This window comes from Anopheles ziemanni, chromosome 2 (assembly GCF_943734765.1).
Source record: "Anopheles ziemanni chromosome 2, idAnoZiCoDA_A2_x.2, whole genome shotgun sequence".
Taxonomy (NCBI): domain Eukaryota; kingdom Metazoa; phylum Arthropoda; class Insecta; order Diptera; family Culicidae; genus Anopheles; species Anopheles ziemanni.
Genome location: NC_080705.1, coordinates 44,768,222 through 44,788,689, shown reverse-complemented (window position 1 = coordinate 44,788,689; position 20,468 = coordinate 44,768,222). Strand labels below are relative to the sequence as shown.

Sequence of the window (20,468 nt, the reverse complement as noted above, 5' to 3'; positions counted from 1 at the left end):
TTCACTTCAGATTCGATTCGATTGGGAATCGATTTGATTCGTTTCTGATTTGATCCCAATCTATTTGAATTTGATGTGCTTTTCTGTGAAGTATTCGGCTACTTTTCCTATTAAAGCAGCTCCGTTCATTCCGATGCAGCACCGCAGTTCATGAAATAGTTAAAGTGACTGTAGAAAGCTCATACGATGCCGCTTTAAACTTTGTTTTGAAACTTTGCAAAAAAAAGCCGTTTCCACAACGTTTGTTCCTTTTTCCGTTCGTTCCTTTTTCTTCTGTTCTGTTCTGCCTTTCTCGTTCTGCTGCCTCGCTCCCCTCTGCGGTCCTCTTGTAACCTCCTGATGTGTTCTGCTCGCCTGGTAGCAGGGTGTTCCGCCGTTGCTTCGGTTTTGGGAGTTGATATGTTGCCTGAGGGTGAAAGCCCAACTGACGGCAACATGCAACATTGCCCCGTTTCCACAGATTCCTACCCCCGCGAGTCCAGAACTGTCAGCTTTCTCTTGCACACTTTGTCTTCCTTCTCGTTCTAATGATGAATCGGTGTGCTAGGGGAGAAGTCACATCTGCCCTTTCACATCTTCCCTTTCAGTCTGACACATTACAATAGCGGAGCCGATCGTGTAGCATTCCCACACTGCACAGCAACCCGAATGTGTGTTGGTGCACTTTATGTCGGTCAATCATGTAGAGAATAAAAAAGGTCGTCTGTATGAATGCCATCACGCACCAACTGTCAATCGCGACGCGATGAAGTTTTCAGTCTTCGAAACATCCAGCGCTAGAACAGTCGAGTGAAAAAGTGTAAAGTGTTGTTCCTTCAAGAGTGTGTTGAATTTTAAATGTTCATGGCGTCTAAACGGAAACTAATAGGATCCATCAACAAGTCGGGAACAGTGTCAGCTCATGTGCGATCTGGTTCGGGAAACGGATGGGGAGTTCGATCGTCCACGAATGCGTTGGCCGGATCTTAGAATCGGTAAGTAAACAAAGTGGTAGTGCAAAATCATAACCATTTATAACAGCGATTCACTAATTCTATTCCTTAGTTTGTTTCGTTCAACAGAAATAACACCGGAGGAAGAAACCGCCCTTGGGAGAGCAGAATGTTGAAGAAGTGGAGGAATTCTACGAAAAATAAAAATTTCCGCGTTGGCGGCTCGAGCAGAATACAACACCGTCTTCTCCGTCTCATTTGACATCCGAAATGGATTGTATAGTTGTGTGCGTGCCATTATGGTGAAATAGCACGCACACATTCGTAACCTCTGTTTGGCACTAACACCACCACAAAATAACCGATTGAATGTTGCACCCCACCCCCTTTTTTGGTGCAACACTTTGTCTCGTTATGGAGATCGAAAATTAACAAACGAGATGGTAACGATATGATAACGAGACAAAATTCGCCAGTTGGGAGATGTATATATTTGTCTTTGTTATTAAAGTTTTTACATACCATTTGATTCTGCCAGTCCGAAGCGTGTGGGATGTTAACCTCGAATTGTTCCAGTAGTCCACCGAGATTCTTGTTCACCCTCGGGTTTAACTAGGGTTTTCTTTCATCGCTTTGGTGTTTGCGTGACGGTACACGCACGCGTCGCTTGGTACACACATGTGTATAACGCACGCGGGTGGACCTTGTAAATAGGACCAGCTGATTCTTGTTTTGCCACACTGGTGTGGCGACAACCGATCGCACCGTATGATTATCTTTGTTATATTTTCGCGCAGCATCAAATAAACATATGCGCATGGAATTTCTTTGTGTTTTCATTACAGTTGTTCGTCACATTTTTAGCATGTAATAAAAGGTACTAAAATATGACCGGCGTCATTAACAGTGACCAAGCGATTAAGTTGCATGTTTTTGTGTAACATCCCAACTGGCGGATTTTATCTTGTTAACATATTGTTACCATGTTGTTAGTTAATTTTTTTGATGGATAACAAGACAAAGTGTTGCACCAAAAAAGGGGGTGGGGTGCAACATTCAATCGGTTATTTTGTGGTGGTGTTAGTGTCAAACAGGGGGTTATGAAGGTGTGCGTGTCATTTCACCATATTGGCATGCACACATTTATATAATGCGTTTCGGATATCAAATGAGAAAACAGTGTTGTGTTCTGCGCAATCCGTCGACGCGGAAATGTCTATTCTTTATTAAATTTGGATTCTTCTTCTACACTCTTCTCTCCCGGAACACTAAGGGCGGCTTCTTCCTCCTTTGTTATTTCTGTTGAACGAAACAAACAAAGGGCCGTTTCCACACAGCGAGTATGGGCCGGATTTCTAGTAGTGAGTTTTTGACAGATGTCAAAAACGCGCAGCGTATATGGGTGAGTATGCTTCCGTGTGGACGAAGCCAGGTGAGTATGGTATGGGATATGGTGACAGTCGTCCTGGGTATCGGCCATACTCCCGGCGATGCCGGGAATGGTGAGTATGGTAGTGAGTATGAAAATGGGTGCCTGGTGAGTATGATGAGTGTCGGAGCACCCGTCACTCATCATACTCACTACCATACTCACTACCATACTCGCATCGTGGAAAGAGCCCTAAAGGAAATGAATTAACGAATCGCTGTATTAACGGTCATGATGTTGCTCTATCACACTGTTTACTTACCGATTCCAAGATCTTTCCAAACGATCAAACTTCTGATCCGTTTTACGGACCAGATCGTCCATGAGCTGACGCCGTCGCGGACTTGTTGATGGATGCGCTTTTCTCCTTTAAGTTTCTCATTGGGCACCATGAACTTTGGAAAAACACTTTACACTTTTCAACACGCCTGTTCTGGCGCTAGATGTTTTGAAGACTGAAAAGGGCTAAACCTCAAACGGTGGTCGCAGTGGTGAGCGTGAGCCAGCGCCGGGCAGCTGTGAGCGAGCCTGGGTCGTCTCGCTCATGCTCATTTCTCACTCAACCAACGTTCTGCTCGACTGGTTTGAACTGCATGACTATTTAAACTCCCGCTGTGGAGCTTTCTCCCGTCCACCCGTCATACCCTCTCTCTCCCTTCCGTCTATTTTTCAGCACAGCAACTCAATATTTACAGCTACATATTGCCAATTTCATACTTCCCATGTAGGGTGCACTGCCGAACATAAATTAAGAAGGTAGGTGACTATTTGTTTGATTTGCCGCCGAAGATTTAATATTTCACATGCATTATATCCAATATTGGTGATATATCCATATTTGTCTATATTGTCATAGAACAGGGATGTCAAACATGCGGCCCGCGGGCCACATGCGGCCCGCAAGAACATTGGGTGCGGCCCGCGACGCCTTTGAAACATTACATCGAAAGTTTGGATCCTTGAGTATTGGCTTATAGCAAATACCAAAATATTTAATGTAAATTTTTTCACGAACTGCGAATTGCAAGAGAACTGAACGAATGTCAATTTAAACAATTTCAATAAGAAAGTGATATGCAACTTTGCAGCAAAGGTTTTACACAGATTTTTCTAGACAAGTGGATAAATAGTGTTTATAGAAAACAAACGAGATGAACTACAAGACCATTCCAAACAAAATAACAAATGCGGAGCAATAAGTTAGCTATTGTAATTATATATCTTTACTTTTCTAAAATCATTAACAAAATACACAATAGTGTTGAACTGCAACATATATTTCAATAAACTTGATTTGAATTCGTTAAAATTTGGAAAACGATTGAGCAACAAACCCTCTCTTTTACTCAAAATTTGTAAATTTTATAAGAAGTAATATAATATGAAAAAAATGTGAAAATGTAAAACATGATTGACTGTTAAGATAAAACCACATTGATAAGAACATATTTTCATCACTCCAATCAATTATATGGTTTGGCCCGCGAGCCTATTTTGGGAGAAAATGCGGCCCGCGAACCAATTTTGGGAGGAAATGCGGCCCGCAAGGTGAAACGAGTTTGACATCACTGTCATAGAACATTGCTGCGTTTGCCGTGCTGTGAATGGAACGCTATGTCATGACGTATTTTTTAAAGAACGGTGAGAAATGTGTGTGTAATGCTCAAATACAATGTATTATCTTAAATTTCGTTGAATCGCAATTTTTGATTACGTAGCAAATGTTTACGAAAGCCCCTGAGATCTCCACCGAAGAAAAAGGAGAAGATCAGCCTTGTGGTCTGTGAAATTTAAAAACAACTTGCATGAATCTGCGGAGCGAACTACCGCTTGCTACACATTGAAAGCCAAGCCTTTCGTAAGCTGCGTTCGCTATTTACGGTGATTACCCGATCCCAAAGAGTGTATGTGGCTCAACAAATGGGTACCTCAAAAAGTAACGTCCAATGTGCCAAGGCAAGATTGAATTTAAAATCGTACAAAAACCAAAAGAAATCGAAAGAGAGGGCAAATCAGGCCGCATGCGTTAAATATCGGGCCCGGAAGCTGTACGACAAGCTGCTGTGCCGCCAATCCTCATTCATCAGCTCGACGATGAGTCGACCAAGACCAGACCAATTGAGATGTTTAGGGCGCTAACGAAAGCACACTTGAGAAAACATTTTAAAGCTGCGGAAAACATCGACAGTTTTCAAAAAAACTGTAAAACCGTTCAAAAGTGTCGAAAACCGTTCACGACAAGTCTGTGCTGAGCCATATCGAAGGCGACAGATCAAAAGTGCGATCATTAGCATACGATTAAATTTTTAAAATTTTTGGTTTTCGCAAATAGTCCAGAACAGAACCCAAAAACAATTTATGAAACAAAAATTCAGTTTCTAGAACAGGTTTTATTTTTTACCTAATTTTGAAATCGTGCTTATACTTTCGGGGACACCCTTTTTTTGCCAGTTCAGATTTTTCAAATTGTGAAGCACTATTTTGTTGCCAACATGTGGTAAAAAAGGAGCTTTTTTCGATAAAAATTTGGTTAAATGATTGCGATAAAAATACACAACTGTACGACCATGCCATGCTGTCGTATGCAGGAGAACGTTATCCTACAATACCATCACGCGCAGTTTGTAATGTTAAGTGCTGGAAAGTATTTGGCGATGCGCAGAAACATATTCTCAACGCATCAGAAAAATGTTTCAATCCCTTCCTTTCGAACTCTTTGAATGAAAGAAACTGTGTGGCACGTTCACGTTTTACTTTGTTTTATTTCGCCAAAGTAACCATCGACTACCAAAAACTCGTTCAGCGCTGGAAAAATTTCCCCTACCATCCTGCATCCATAGTATCCTTAGCAAAAGGATAGCAACAGTAGCTAGTTATACAGTTACAGCTTCCTTCACTAGTCCAGAAGCAGGTCGATTGAGATTTTTAAATAGCTCGTAGAATTCTTTTCAACATGTCCACGGTAAGCAAACTAGAAATACGCGGAATACGCAGCTTCGGAGTCGAGAGCGGCGATGTGCAGGTAGGTACGCCATCAAGCTTTAATCAGGGTTACCAATTTTCACAAGTGTGCGCTTGTTTATTGCCGGCAGAAAATCAACTTTCGTTCTCCGTTGACGCTAATCGTGGGACAGAACGGTTGTGGTAAGACGACGGTCATAGAATCCTGAAGTTCGGGCTGACCGGCGAGGTACCGCCGGGGACCAATCGTGGAATCGGGTTCGTGCACGATCCCAAAATCTTCAACACGGTCGAAAGTCTGGGCCAGGTGAAGCTGATGGTGAAGGACGTTACCGGCAACAGCGTGACGGCTATCCGGTCCGTGAAGATTACCCACAAGGGGACCAACCCAAAGTTTGAATCACTCGATTCCACCATAACGATGGAAAATGCTCAGACAAATACCAAAACAGAGATGACTCGCTCGAGGGTGGCCGATCTGAACAACGATATGTGCGATGCGATGGGCGTGTCGAAGGCTATCCTGAACAACGTCATCTTTTGCCATCAGCAAGATACCAACTGGCCACTAGAAGAGCCCAAGGAGCTGAAGAAACGTTTCGATGCCATCTTCGGTACGACTGAGTACAATGTGGCGATTGATAAGTTGACGAAAATGTCCAAGGTATACACCGAAAGGCAGAAAGAGAAACAGTGGCGAACAGAAGCTGACCAAACTGCGACAGACGGTTACTGATTTGGACAGCGACATTGAACCGATTCAGAAAAAGTTGGAACAGTTGGCCTTAGTTGAACGAGAGTATTCTTCGCTTATGGCTAAAAAGATTGAATTGTCATCCAAGTTAGTCTTTGTTGATGTTTCCCAATTCATAAAAATTATGTTGTATAATACATTCTTTTTTTCTTTATAGAATCAAAGGCAAACATGAGCAACAACGCCAGTTGAAATCGAAGATCAGCCAACTTTTCGAAGGGTCGTTGGAGGAACTTCAAGCTGAAATAATACTTTTCCAACAGACTTTCGCATCCAAGCGCTCCGACTTGGATATGGAAGAGTCCGCTCTGCAAAAATTGCGATCGCAAGAAAAGTCCTTGAAGCGCAAACTACAGTTAATGGGTGGAAAAAAAACGGCTGTTAGAGAAACAGAATCACGAGCTACAGTTGAACGATGATTACGGCGGTGCCAACTTGGATGCGGCCCTTCGTCCCGTTCGCGATGCACTGCAAAAGGAGGAAACTAACGTGCAAACGATGAGCAAAACATTCGACGAAGAGGATGTCAAGGCACAGAAAGCCATCGAGGAGCTGCGTGAAACGAAAGCATCCCTCGAGAACGAATGCCAATCGAAACGACGCCAGATGGAGCGTCGTTCGGTTGATGAGCTACAAACCACAATTTTGCTGAAAACCACGAAAACGGAGAAGCTTAAGCTTCAGGAATCGGGCCAGACGTTGGAGCAGAAGCGTACCAAGATACGCGAGCTGGAAGAACAAACAACCGCGCTAGAAGGTGAACTTCGGGCAGCGGAACAACGTCTGCAACGAGTGAAGGAACAGCTCACAAAAGAACAGGAACAGAAGCAGCGCACGAAAGAATCGAACGGGCAGAAGCTGCAAAAAGCTCGCAAAACACTGGAGGCGCTTAACTGGGAAGAAACTGAAATCATCCGGCTTGGTTGTGAGCTGGAGGAACTCGCCGTTTTGAATCTAACCACCAAGCTGAACCGAATGAAGGCCAACATTGACAAGGTGAAGGCTGAGCGAGAACGAGTCGTAGCGTCGATTGAACCGAAAACAAAAACATCGAGAAGCTTAAGCAGGACACAGCGAATCCGCGGCTGCGAGAGCGTGACCTGCAGGACAATCGCGACTTGAAGCGGTTGATGCGCGAAACTTCGGTCATGGAAAGTGAGCTGGAGACGCTAATGAAGGGTATGGGCGAAATGGAGGTCGGAAATGTGCAGAAAGAACGTAACCGACTGTTGGACCTTCGCGATGGACTGCAGGCTAGGCGCAGCGAGCTAAATGGCCGGATCGGAGAACTGGTGCATCAATTGAACGATCTTCGGAAGGAGCTCACTAAAAGCGAGTTCCAGAACGCCTTGCGCAACTACAAGAAAACACTCTACGAATCGGTGGTGCTGAAAAAGATCAGTAGCGACATCAAGATGTACCGTGACGCTCACGAAACGGCCCTTCGCAAGTACCATACGGAAATGATGAAGACGATCAATCAGTCAATCTATTCACTTTGGCGAGACATCTACCGGGGCAACGATATCGACTACGTCCGGATCAACACGGAGGACGATGAGTCGGCGGAGCGGACAGGGCGGCGTCGCGTCTACTCTTACAGGGTGGTGCAGGCGAAGAATGACGTCGAAATAGACATGCGAGGTCGTTGCAGTGCCGGGCAAAAGGTCCTCGCCTCGCTCATCATTCGGTTGGCGCTTGCGGAAGCTTTTTGCAGCAAATGCGGCGTCATGGCGCTGGACGAGCCGACGACGAATCTGGACCGGGATAATATCGAATCGCTTTGCGAATCCCTGCGGGACATCGTGACGGAGCGCCAGTACGGGAACTTTATGCTCATTGTCATCACGCACGACGAAGAATTTGTGACGAAGTTGAAGAAGTTCGATACCTATTATCGTATTTCACGCAATGCCGAAGGTAAATCGGTCATCAAGGATGAACAGTTGTAATACCTGGATCTTCATTCTTACATTCTTTTCTATATTTACGGCATTCAAGACCCTGTATTACAGGTAATCCTCGCAGGTTATTTGTAATCGCAGGTCTGTATTGTTAATGTTAAATTTATGTTATTTCATTTGTTCTTTTATTATTCTTATCATTCCGTTTTCTAATCGCATCTAACGCTACGCTTTGAGTTACCAATAAATACTCTAAATCTGCGAAAGAGGAATGTTTTTATAAAAATATAAATACACGCCTATCATATTATATATTATTGTTCGCAAAGCAAAATTCAAAGAATAACTGGTGTAACAACTAATGGAATGGTGTAACAATAATTGGAATTTAATCTCTTTGAAGCATTAACGCCATCGAACAGACAAACTTCAGTTCACTAAATGATTTAATACAACATGCTGTTGATTTTGTATCGAAATAAATATCGAATCTATAAATGAAATAAATAGAAATTAAAACTTAGGAAGTTTATGGTGGCCAGGTACGAAAAAAGAAGTACCCCGAGATTATTACATTTCAATAAAACGGTAAGGGGTTCGGATTTGATAAGCGTGTATTTATATTTTCATAAAAACATTCCTCTTTCGTAGATTTAGAGTATTTATTGGTAACTCAAAGCGTAGCGTTAGATGCGATTAGAAAACGGAATGATAAGAATAATAAAAGAACAAATGAAATAACATAAATTTAACATTAACAATACAGACCTGCGATTACAAATAACCTGCGAGGATTACCTGTAATACAGGGTCTTGAATGCCGTAAATATAGAAAAGAATGTAAGAATGAAGATCCAGGTATTACAACTGTTCTTCGTTGATGACCGATTTACCTTCGGCATTGCGTGAAATGCGATAATAGGTATCGAACTTCTTCAACTTCGTCACAAATTCTTCGTCGTGCGTGATGACAATGAGCATAAAGTTCCCGTACTGGCGCTCCGTCACGATGTCCCGCAGGGATTCGCAAAGCGATTCGATATTATCCCGGTCCAGATTCGTCGTCGGCTCGTCCAGCGCCATGACGCCGCATTTGCTGCAAAAAGCTTCCGCAAGCGCCAACCGAATGATGAGCGAGGCGAGGACCTTTTGCCCGGCACTGCAACGACCTCGCATGTCTATTTCGACGTCATTCTTCGCCTGCACCACCCTGTAAGAGTAGACGCGACGCCGCCCTGTCCGCTCCGCCGACTCATCGTCCTCCGTGTTGATCCGGACGTAGTCGATATCGTTGCCCCGGTAGATGTCTCGCCAAAGTGAATAGATTGACTGATTGATCGTCTTCATCATTTCCGTATGGTACTTGCGAAGGGCCGTTTCGTGAGCGTCACGGTACATCTTGATGTCGCTACTGATCTTTTTCAGCACCACCGATTCGTAGAGTGTTTTCTTGTAGTTGCGCAAGGCGTTCTGGAACTCGCTTTTAGTGAGCTCCTTCCGAAGATCGTTCAATTGATGCACCAGTTCTCCGATCCGGCCATTTAGCTCGCTGCGCCTAGCCTGCAGTCCATCGCGAAGGTCCAACAGTCGGTTACGTTCTTTCTGCACATTTCCGACCTCCATTTCGCCCATACCCTTCATTAGCGTCTCCAGCTCACTTTCCATGACCGAAGTTTCGCGCATCAACCGCTTCAAGTCGCGATTGTCCTGCAGGTCACGCTCTCGCAGCCGCGGATTCGCTGTGTCCTGCTTAAGCTTCTCGATGTTTTTGTTTTCGGTTCAATCGACGCTACGACTCGTTATCGCTCAGCCTTCACCTTGTCAATGTTGGCCTTCATTCGGTTCAGCTTGGTGGTTAGATTCAAAACGGCGAGTTCCTCCAGCTCACAACCAAGCCGGATGATTTCAGTTTCTTCCCAGTTAAGCGCCTCCAGTGTTTTGCGAGCTTTTTGCAGCTTCTGCCCGTTCGATTCTTTCGTGCGCTGCTTCTGTTCCTGTTCTTTTGTGAGCTGTTCCTTCACTCGTTGCAGACGTTGTTCCGCTGCCCGAAGTTCACCTTCTAGCGCGGTTGTTTGTTCTTCCAGCTCACGTATCTTGGTACGCTTCTGCTCCAACGTCTGGCCCGATTCCTGAAGCTTAAGCTTCTCCGTTTTCGTGGTTTTCAGCAAAATTGTGGTTTGTAGCTCATCAACCGAACGACGCTCCATCTGGCGTCGTTTCGATTGGCATTCGTTCTCGAGGGATGCTTTCGTTTCACGCAGCTCCTCGATGGCTTTCTGTGCCTTGACATCCTCTTCGTCGAATGTTTTGCTCATCGTTTGCACGTTAGTTTCCTCCTTTTGCAGTGCATCGCGAACGGGACGAAGGGCCGCATCCAAGTTGGCACCGCCGTAATCATCGTTCAACTGTAGCTTCAACTTTTCCTTCAACGTCGCAATTTTTTCCCGCGGTCTGCCTGCAGTTCACGCTCGTGATTCTGTTTCTCTAACAGCCGTTTTTTTTCCACCCATTAACTGTAGTTTGCGCTTCAAGGACTTTTCTTGCGATCGCAATTTTTGCAGAGCGGACTCTTCCATATCCAAGTCGGAGCGCTTGGATGCGAAAGTCTGTTGGAAAAGTATTATTTCAGCTTGAAGTTCCTCCAACGACCCTTCGAAAAGTTGGCTGATCTTCGATTTCAACTGGCGTTGTTGCTCATGTTTGCCTTTGATTCTATAAAGAAAAAAAGAATGTATTATACAACATAATTTTTATGAATTGGGAAACATCAACAAAGACTAACTTGGATGACAATTCAATCTTTTTAGCCATAAGCGAAGAATACTCTCGTTCAACTAAGGCCAACTGTTCCAACTTTTTCTGAATCGGTTCAATGTCGCTGTCCAAATCAGTAACCGTCTGTCGCAGTTTGGTCAGCTTCTGTTCGCCACTGTTTCTCTTTCTGCCTTTCGGTGTATACCTTGGACATTTTCGTCAACTTATCAATCGCCACATTGTACTCAGTCGTACCGAAGATGGCATCGAAACGTTTCTTCAGCTCCTTGGGCTCTTCTAGTGGCCAGTTGGTATCTTGCTGATGGCAAAAGATGACGTTGTTCAGGATAGCCTTCGACACGCCCATCGCATCGCACATATCGTTGTTCAGATCGGCCACCCTCGAGCGAGTCATCTCTGTTTTGGTATTTGTCTGAGCATTTTCCATCGTTATGGTGGAATCGAGTGATTCAAACTTTGGGTTGGTCCCCTTGTGGGTAATCTTCACGGACCGGATAGCCGTCACGCTGTTGCCGGTAACGTCCTTCACCATCAGCTTCACCTGGCCCAGACTTTCGACCGTGTTGAAGATTTTGGGATCGTGCACGAACCCGATTCCACGATTGGTCCCCGGCGGTACCTCGCCGGTCAGCCCGAACTTCAGGATTCTATGACCGTCGTCTTACCACAACCGTTCTGTCCCACGATTAGCGTCAACGGAGAACGAAAGTTGATTTTCTGCCGGCAATAAACAAGCGCACACTTGTGAAAATTGGTAACCCTGATTAAAGCTTGATGGCGTACCTACCTGCACATCGCCGCTCTCGACTCCGAAGCTGCGTATTCCGCGTATTTCTAGTTTGCTTACCGTGGACATGTTGAAAAGAATTCTACGAGCTATTTAAAAATCTCAATCGACCTGCTTCTGGACTAGTGAAGGAAGCTGTAACTGTATAACTAGCTACTGTTGCTATCCTTTTGCTAAGGATACTATGGATGCAGGATGGTAGGGGAAATTTTTCCAGCGCTGAACGAGTTTTTGGTAGTCGATGGTTACTTTGGCGAAATAAAACAAAGTAAAACGTGAACGTGCCACACAGTTTCTTTCATTCAAAGAGTTCGAAAGGAAGGGATTGAAACATTTTTCTGATGCGTTGAGAATATGTTTCTGCGCATCGCCAAATACTTTCCAGCACTTAACATTACAAACTGCGCGTGATGGTATTGTAGGATAACGTTCTCCTGCATACGACAGCATGGCATGGTCGTACAGTTGTGTATTTTTATCGCAATCATTTAACCAAATTTTTATCGAAAAAAGCTCCTTTTTTACCACATGTTGGCAACAAAATAGTGCTTCACAATTTGAAAAATCTGAACTGGCAAAAAAAGGGTGTCCCCGAAAGTATAAGCACGATTTCAAAATTAGGTAAAAAATAAAACCTGTTCTAGAAACTGAATTTTTGTTTCATAAATTGTTTTTGGGTTCTGTTCTGGACTATTTGCGAAAACCAAAAATTTTAAAAATTTAATCGTATGCTAATGATCGCACTTTTGATCTGTCGCCTTCGATATGGCTCAGCACAGACTTGTCGTGAACGGTTTTCGACACTTTTGAACGGTTTTACAGTTTTTTTGAAAACTGTCGATGTTTTCCGCAGCTTTAAAATGTTTTCTCAAGTGTGCTTTCGTTAGCGCCCTAAACATCTCAATTGGTCTGGTCTTGGTCGACTCATCGTCGAGCTGATGAATGAGGATTGGCGGCACAGCAGCTTGTCGTACAGCTTCCGGGCCCGATATTTAACGCATGCGGCCTGATTTGCCATCTCTTTCGATTTTTACGATTTTAAATTCAATCTTGCCTTGACACATTGGACGTTACTTTTTGAGGTACCCATTTGTTGAGCCACATACACCCTTTGGGATCGGGTAATCACCGTAAATAGCGAACGCAGCTTACGAAAGGCTTGGCTTTTAATGTGTAGCAAGCGGTAGTTCGCTCCGCAGATTCATGCAAGTTGTTCTTAAATTTCACAGACCACAAGGCTGATCTTCTCCTTTTTCTTCGGTGGAGATCTCAGGGGCTTTCGTAAACATTTGCTACGTAATCAAAAATTGCGATTCAACGAAATTTAAGATAATACATTGTATTTGAGCATTACACACACATTTCACACCGTTCTTTAAAAAATACGTCATGACATAGCGTTCCATTCACAGCACGGCAAACGCAGCAATGTTCTATGACAATATAGGCAAATATGGATATAGGTATGGATATAAGTACCCATTTTGGCCCACTTAGGGAAGGGTCTCGGCCCATGAGCGCCGGGGCTCACCACCTCGACGGCGTGGGTTCGAATCCCAACCGAGACCGGACCCTCCCCTGTACGAGAGGACTGACTATCCACGTGCTACAACAGGGAAACAAGTCTCGTAAGCCCTTAACGGGCAGGCATGACCAAGAGGTCGTTACGCCAAGAAGAAGAAGAAGGGAAGGGTCTCCACAAAATAAATCTTTGCATTAATTGTACCGAACATATTACAGTAAACTGGGTATGAAAATGTAGAGTAGCTATCTAAGCATGCATTAAAATTCATATTTTTGAGTTTATTTGATGTTTTTACTGAAATATTATCAATATCCGAACACACTTTTTGTCGCTATTTTGGCCCGCTTTGCTTCTTTTATGGCCCACCTGTGTACCAGTTTTGGCCCACCTGAAAAATGACTTTTTTATGTGTTTTATGGTTTTAATAATCTTTCAAAAAAGGGCAGGAAAGGAAACAGGATGAGACGATGACCCTTAGCGGGCGAAACTGCAACTCAGTGTTAATAGTTGGTCGGTGTCGGTTGGACATCACGGCGATCATCGGTTGTTACCGGGTGTAACATAGCATCGGTGGCCCGTGTCCGATAGCAGCGCTTGGATCGACCGACTCGGGGTGGTTAACCGGGGCCGGGTTAACTCGCACCAGACAGTAAGTACGTGTGTAAGAACCCACAGCAGAGAGTTCTTACTGATGATGATTTGTCCGCACTTTTCACACATTTCAGTGTCTCGACAAGGAGGAAGAAGCGGCTTGAAATAAACATGAATGCATTCTACGTGTTTTCAATGGGCATGACGGAGTGGTGCTGCACATCGTACATCGAAGGAGCCTGCTACGATCCGTGGTCGCTGTTTGCCAGCACGAACCAGAGGAGGCGTCGGACGATTTCTGAACATTTCCCCTGATTGCCTTCCGAACCGGACGATATGTACAGTCTGACAAGAAAGTATCCGTACAGTCATCAATTTCAACTTTAAGCCTAGTTATCTCAGCGACTACGTGACCTAGGCCAATCATTTAAACGACATCTCGTAGATAAACTTCTATTCTATCCAATGAGGTCTTAACATTTCGAAAAAGTTACTTGTAGGTCACTTTGTTCTAAAGAAACCCAAAAAAAGGCTCAAAATCGATGACAAAAAAGTATCCGTACATGATGAGTATTGATGGTGTGCCATCCGTACATGATGTGCCAATATGTTGCAATCAATGCCACTTGCCTCTATAATAGCCTGCAAGTTCCAAGGCCTCATTACTACAAGTTTTTTTTTCGAAAGATGCTGGAAATTTGACCCGATTCAATAATAGTTCTAAAGATGTCTACTAAGATCAGGATAATGTTCCGTTGATGGTAATTCTAGGCATCTTTCGACAAATGTTGTATAGAGATCGATTACGGACACTTTTTGAGTATCGTCAACACTTGTACGATCTCATAAAGTGGTCATTCTTGGACAATACATGACCCATTTTTGGCATCGTTATTTTACTCACAGAGAATATTGTAGACATCTAAACTTTTACCTAGGGTCTAGGGTCCAAGGAATAAAATGGGCGAAGTAGACCATGTCCCACAGATGATTTATAATTAGTTCAATGTTTCCAGTTCGATGAATGGCCTCCGAATACCATAACACATACTCTCAACTACTGTGTTTTATAGTTGGAACAACGTTGCTCGTATTGATGATTGAGTTTGACGTCCAGTCTCTATTGTTGTTAGTTTTTTTGGCCAAAATTGCTTAATTTTGTCTGTATAACGTCTGCAAATAGTGTATGAACACTGTGCCGACACGCCAATGGCATCAAATTACAGGGATTTGCAAATCCCCAGTCTTCTTTATTCTTTCCTAAGAAACGAAAAGTTTGCAACGTACAATTATGCAATGTAATTGTTATTTCCAAAAAACCTTCTTAAGAGTTGTAATCCAAATCATATTATTGGTGATCTAGACACTTCGTTCGTCATGTTTGACAACTTTAAGTATGGAGGACTTCATAGCTTTTCGAGCAATCACCCTCCCATAGCGATTGAGTAACCACGAAAGATGTCTGTTTGCAGGGTTTAGTCTAGTTGTACCCTGGTTAATTCGACAAATTATAAGTTCCTAAGACTTAGCATGAGATTTTTCACAGGGTTCATCAACTTGCCAAGTTAGGTTCCCTTTACATCACATGAAAAAGATTGTTCTCTATCGGTTGCAGCTGTTTGCCTATTTCACCGGCCATTTAACGTTAAATGATGATATAACATTGTAGCCGCCATACTTTTAGACACTTGATAAGTCTAAATAATGACTAGGTTGATATTTTGCCTACTAGAACCTCACCAAACCGGTGTTTTTCTTCAAGAAAGGTGGGTGTACGGATAGTTTTTTGTCATCGATTTTGAGCCTTTTTTTGGGTTTCTTTAGAACAATGTGACCTACAAGTAACTTTTTCGAAATGTTAAGACCTCATTGGATAGAATAGAAGTTTATCTACGAGATGTCGTTTAAATGATTGTCCTAGGTCACGTAGTCGCTGAGATAACTAGGCTTGAAGTTAAAATTGGTGACTGTACGGATACTTTCTTGTCAGACTGTATATAATATTATCGTTGTATCAAAATAATAAAACAATCAAAAATATTTTCCTGCATGAAAATAATTATTTTGGGAAAGAAAAGATATCCTGGACCCAGCTCATATAATGTACTACGAATGGGTATACGTTTTTTACGCGTATAGCCAGAAATAGGTGTTATAAACACGTTGCACAGTCACGTTGTCAAAACAGTTCTCTTTTGCGGTGTCCCGCAAGTATCAAGAGAATTGTTTTACCCTTCTTTTTAGAAGTGTTTTACATCCAAAATTGCATAGGAAATCTGCTGCAAAAGAAGGGGTAAAACACTTCTGAAAAGAAGAGCGATCAGTTCTCAAGAGAATTCTTTTACCCCAAAAAAGGGAGAGAGAGGGTATGACGGGTGGACGGGAGAAAGCTCCACAGCGGGAGTTTAAATAGTCATGCAGTTCAAACCAGTCGAGCAGAACGTTGGTTGAGTGAGAAATGAGCATGAGCGAGACGACCCGGGCTCGCTCACAGCTGTCCGGCGCTGGCTCACGCTCACCACTGCGACCACCGTTTGAGGTTTAGCCCTTATTGAAATTGTTTAAATTGACATTCGTTCAGTTCTCTTGCAATTCGCAGTTCGTGAAAAAATTTACATTAAATATTTTGGTATTTGCTATAAGCCAATACTCAAGGATCCAAACTTTCGATGTAATGTTTCAAAGGCGTCGCGGGCCGCACCCAATGTTCTTGCGGGCCGCATGTGGCCCGCGGGCCGCATGTTTGACATCCCTGTTCTATGACAACATAGACAAATATGGATATATCACCAATATTGGATATAATGCATGTGAAATATTAAATCTTCGGCGGCAAATCAAACAAATAGTCACCTACCTTCTTAATTTATGTTCGGCAGTGCACCCTACATGGGAAGTATGAAATTGGCAATATGTAGCTGTAAATATTGAGTTGCTGTGCTGAAAAATAGGTAAGCAATGAAACGTATACCGCCACTACGATACAATATATCTGCAATAATTTGGATAGCATACCACGTGTAAAGTTGTTGAAACACCGTATATTGTATCTAAAAATGATCGATGGCAAAACACAGAAACATACTGCGCAGACTTTTCAATAAAAATTGAAATAGTAACATGCACGAGAACGCTGCGCACGCGGCTGTCAGAGCCGGTTTGGCTGGTGTGTATATGTGCCAGAGTGGCGCGACGGAAGGGAGAGAGAGGGTATGACGGGTGGACGGGAGAAAGCTCCACAGCGGGAGTTTAAATAGTCATGCAGTTCAAACCAGTCGAGCAGAACGTTGGTTGAGTGAGAAATGAGCATGAGCGAGACGACCCGGGCTCGCTCACAGCTGCCCGGCGCTGGCTCACGCTCACCACTGCGACCACCGTTTGAGGTTTAGCCTAAAATCTTAATCTGATATTAAATACAAGTACAGCTACACATCATTTTGTTTAGAAAATGTGCGCCACAAACACGTTTATTAATCCGCTTCTAGTCGACTATGTGTGTGATTCAAAGTACAACAAAAGCTAGGTCAAAGTGAGCGTTATGGAAAAACTCAATCCTTAGAATAGATAAAACCGAACAGACTTATAGAAGAATTACTAGGAACACCATTTCTGACGAAAAAAGAAGTAAATAACGAACAAAACTCTGTTCCCAGTATAAGCGTGACGATAGCATGAAACGACTGAGAGTTTATTAATTTTTACAATATTTTATGCAATTTTCCAAAAAAATTCAAGTAGTTAAGTATCTACGAGCAAATATATCAGTACTAAAATACAGAAAAAGCAAACTTCTATGTAAAATATATGAACTACACAGATAAATGGTTGTAAATGCGAATGGTGAATTTTTTTGGAACCTCAAATTAACATACTTAATGAATTTTTAAAATTATAAAATTTATACAATATTTTTGGAAACACTCTCAAGTATCTTCACTGAAAATTTCAAATCGATCCGACATTTCAATAAAAAGTTATTAAATCTTAAGTACAGGAAAACGGAATCTCCCATAAAAAATGTATGGACTACCCGGGTAGTCCGGTTGAACGTTTGAGGGGTATCAACCGAAAAAAGCAAATGAAAATTATTTAAATTCCTTGGAAACATTTTTTTCTTTAGCAAAACGATAGAAAATGAGTTTTTCTAGGCATTCTAAAAATTTCATGCCGATACGTCAATCCAATCAAAAGTTAGAATAAAACAAAACTCCAAAAACTACCCGGGTAGGCGGTTGAACGGGTGACGGTTAATAGATGGGAAAAATATTTCCCTTGGTCGTGAAAGGGTTAATATCACCGGATTCGGAAAATTTGAAGATTCGATCCCTAGATGAATTCGGAGGATTCGGATTCCCGGTTCAACCGGTTCGACGACCGGAGTTCTACGACCAAGGTCAAAAAAACTGTAAATCACCATGTGTTTTGATTTGAAATTAGACGACCGCAACGGCTTTTTATTTGCCGTTGACATATGATGATGATGATGATGAGTCCCACCTCTTACCCCAACACAGGTTTTAGGTTGGCGGAGTTATCTTAAGATATTTGTTACAAACTTCAGAGCAAATCACGAAGTAGTGGCATCAATGTGACCCTTTACGAAAAAGACCAGTCAACTTCCAAAAGCCAGAAATCGTAGAACCACTCTCCGGAGTGCGCGGCCAAAAAATGCTCTCTCCTATTCGTGTAGCCGGTATCTTCCTTGTCCAACATATGGAGGGGAGTTACCACTTTCTAGGATTGGCAAATTAAGCAAACCTTATCCGTGAGACAATTGGTCGCGTCGAAAACATCATCAATGGATGAATTCGAGGCGCCTGTCACGTGATTGCACAAGAGCGACTGGTGCAGTTCCTACAGAAAGATCAATTTCAAATTTCCACTTTTACGCGCACGTGTCTGAAAGAAATGTTGTTCCATTTTTTTATTTACATTTAAATTTACAAAACAAAAATCTCATCATCATCATCTGTGAGATCGTGATGACAAGTGCGATGCTTACAGACATTAAATTTTCACAATATACAACTAAGAGACATTACATATTCTACTGGGTTCTACTTTACAACCTTAACGTGCACGGCACACAGGCGCTTGAACTCGCGAACGTTTGCAGCCTCGGCAATCTCTCTATGCATGCTGTTGTACCATTGTATACCTTCACAAAACAAGGAATTTCTAGCAAATACTGTCGATAAATTCGACGTTCTAGGATCATCAGTGTTGTACCGGTGACCGTCAGAACCCTTAACTACTCTTTCTCCAAGATACCCCGACAACAAGCCCCTCAGGGGTTTAAATATCAGTATCATGGTCTGGTACACTATCCGCTGCTCTACCGGCATCCATTGCAGAACATCCAGCATAATAGCAGACGGCCTGTACCGACTTCAACACAACACTAACCTCATTACCCTATTTTGCACTTTTTGCAACCTTTTGAGCTGTGTCCGATTGCCGAGGAATAATATTGATGGACAAAAATCAAAATGCGGTGAGATAACTGATTTGTAGATGTGAACTTTCCCAAAAAAGTTTAGGTTGTTCCCCAGTCTACTCATCACCCCTGTGGTAGATGGTGGAGGTGGTGGACTTGCTGCGTCGCGGACGTTTAGGACTTTTTCGCGCACATGAGTCGCGGGCGGACCCTGCTGACCGGACAGCATGGAAACACTTAAGGTGTTTTCCCAAATACACGGTACGGAACGTTGGGAAGCGTCGGGCCTTAGCTCGGTGTCGTGACTGTTGGGCGACGTTTTCTGTTTTCTTTCCAAAACGATTGCTGCACCCTCTACAATTATTACAGTTTTTTTTGGTATCTTTATTTAAGCGATCCTCGATCGCTTACTTCTCTTTGCGACACATACCACAAGACTGACGAGCCCATGTGGGGCTCGCGTGTTCCTAATCCCTCTCTTCCTTTCTCACTTCTCTCCCTAATTCCCCTATTCGAATTTTCTGTCATCCTGCTTTTCGCCTGATTTGAATTTAAACTCGTTTGCGATTCTGCCCGATATGCATGCCGTTGACCATACTATCATTCCGTTACGCTCTTCTTTCATTTTACTTGATCTATTCGTTATCTTTCTTTTACCCTATACTCGATCCCTACATCTTTCCCCTTTTCTACTCTCCTTACTGAGACAATGAGGTGTCTCTAACGTCCATCACATATGTTATTTAAAGTTCTGATCTGTTTTAGTTAGTACAATATTGAATCCTTGAACCTTTCTGGGACGCGTACGTTTCTTTGGGGTTTATCATGTGTAGCACGATCTGATCTTGATTCTACCTCTGTATGTTCCGCCTCGTCTTCCGATACTGCGATGTATTCTCGGCAAACTTTACGTTTTACGTCGTTTATGCTCCTAGTTAGCCTATTGCCCGCCTCATTTACGATCACAACCTTCGCACCCTCTCTTGTTAGAACCTTAAAACTCTTGCACACCTGAGCAATGCCTGCCAAGGTAATACCAAAGCAATACTTGACAACCTCTGTTTTTCTGTCAGAATAGCTTACCTTGGCATTGCTCATGTGTGAAGTTGTCGACAAGTTGGCGACGACAACATTGTTTTAAATTTCATTCTATACTCGTTTTTACATTAAAAATAAACAACACCAGTTGTGTTTGAATGCGAATGGTTGTTTACGCTTGGTATACTAGTTTGTTTACCATTTCTGTACTAGGTAATATTGAATTGTCAAACATTGGCGAGGTTGCAACCAAAATTTTTTGGTTGAGCAAGATTTGGTTGCAAACTTTTCCGACAGATGGCGATACCATAGAATCTGCATATTGGCAGTGAAAG

The 20,468-nt window shown here is 42.9% G+C and overlaps 2 pseudogenes; one reads left to right on the top strand and one right to left on the bottom strand.

Annotated features, from left to right (window-relative positions):
* Positions 1–5,314: 5,314 nt before the first annotated feature.
* On the top strand, positions 5,315–8,028 carry LOC131293649 (DNA repair protein RAD50-like; annotated as a pseudogene).
* Positions 8,029–8,841: 813 nt separating this feature from the next.
* LOC131293648 (DNA repair protein RAD50-like) lies at positions 8,842–11,611 on the bottom strand (annotated as a pseudogene).
* Between the last annotated feature and the right edge of the window lie 8,857 nt (positions 11,612–20,468).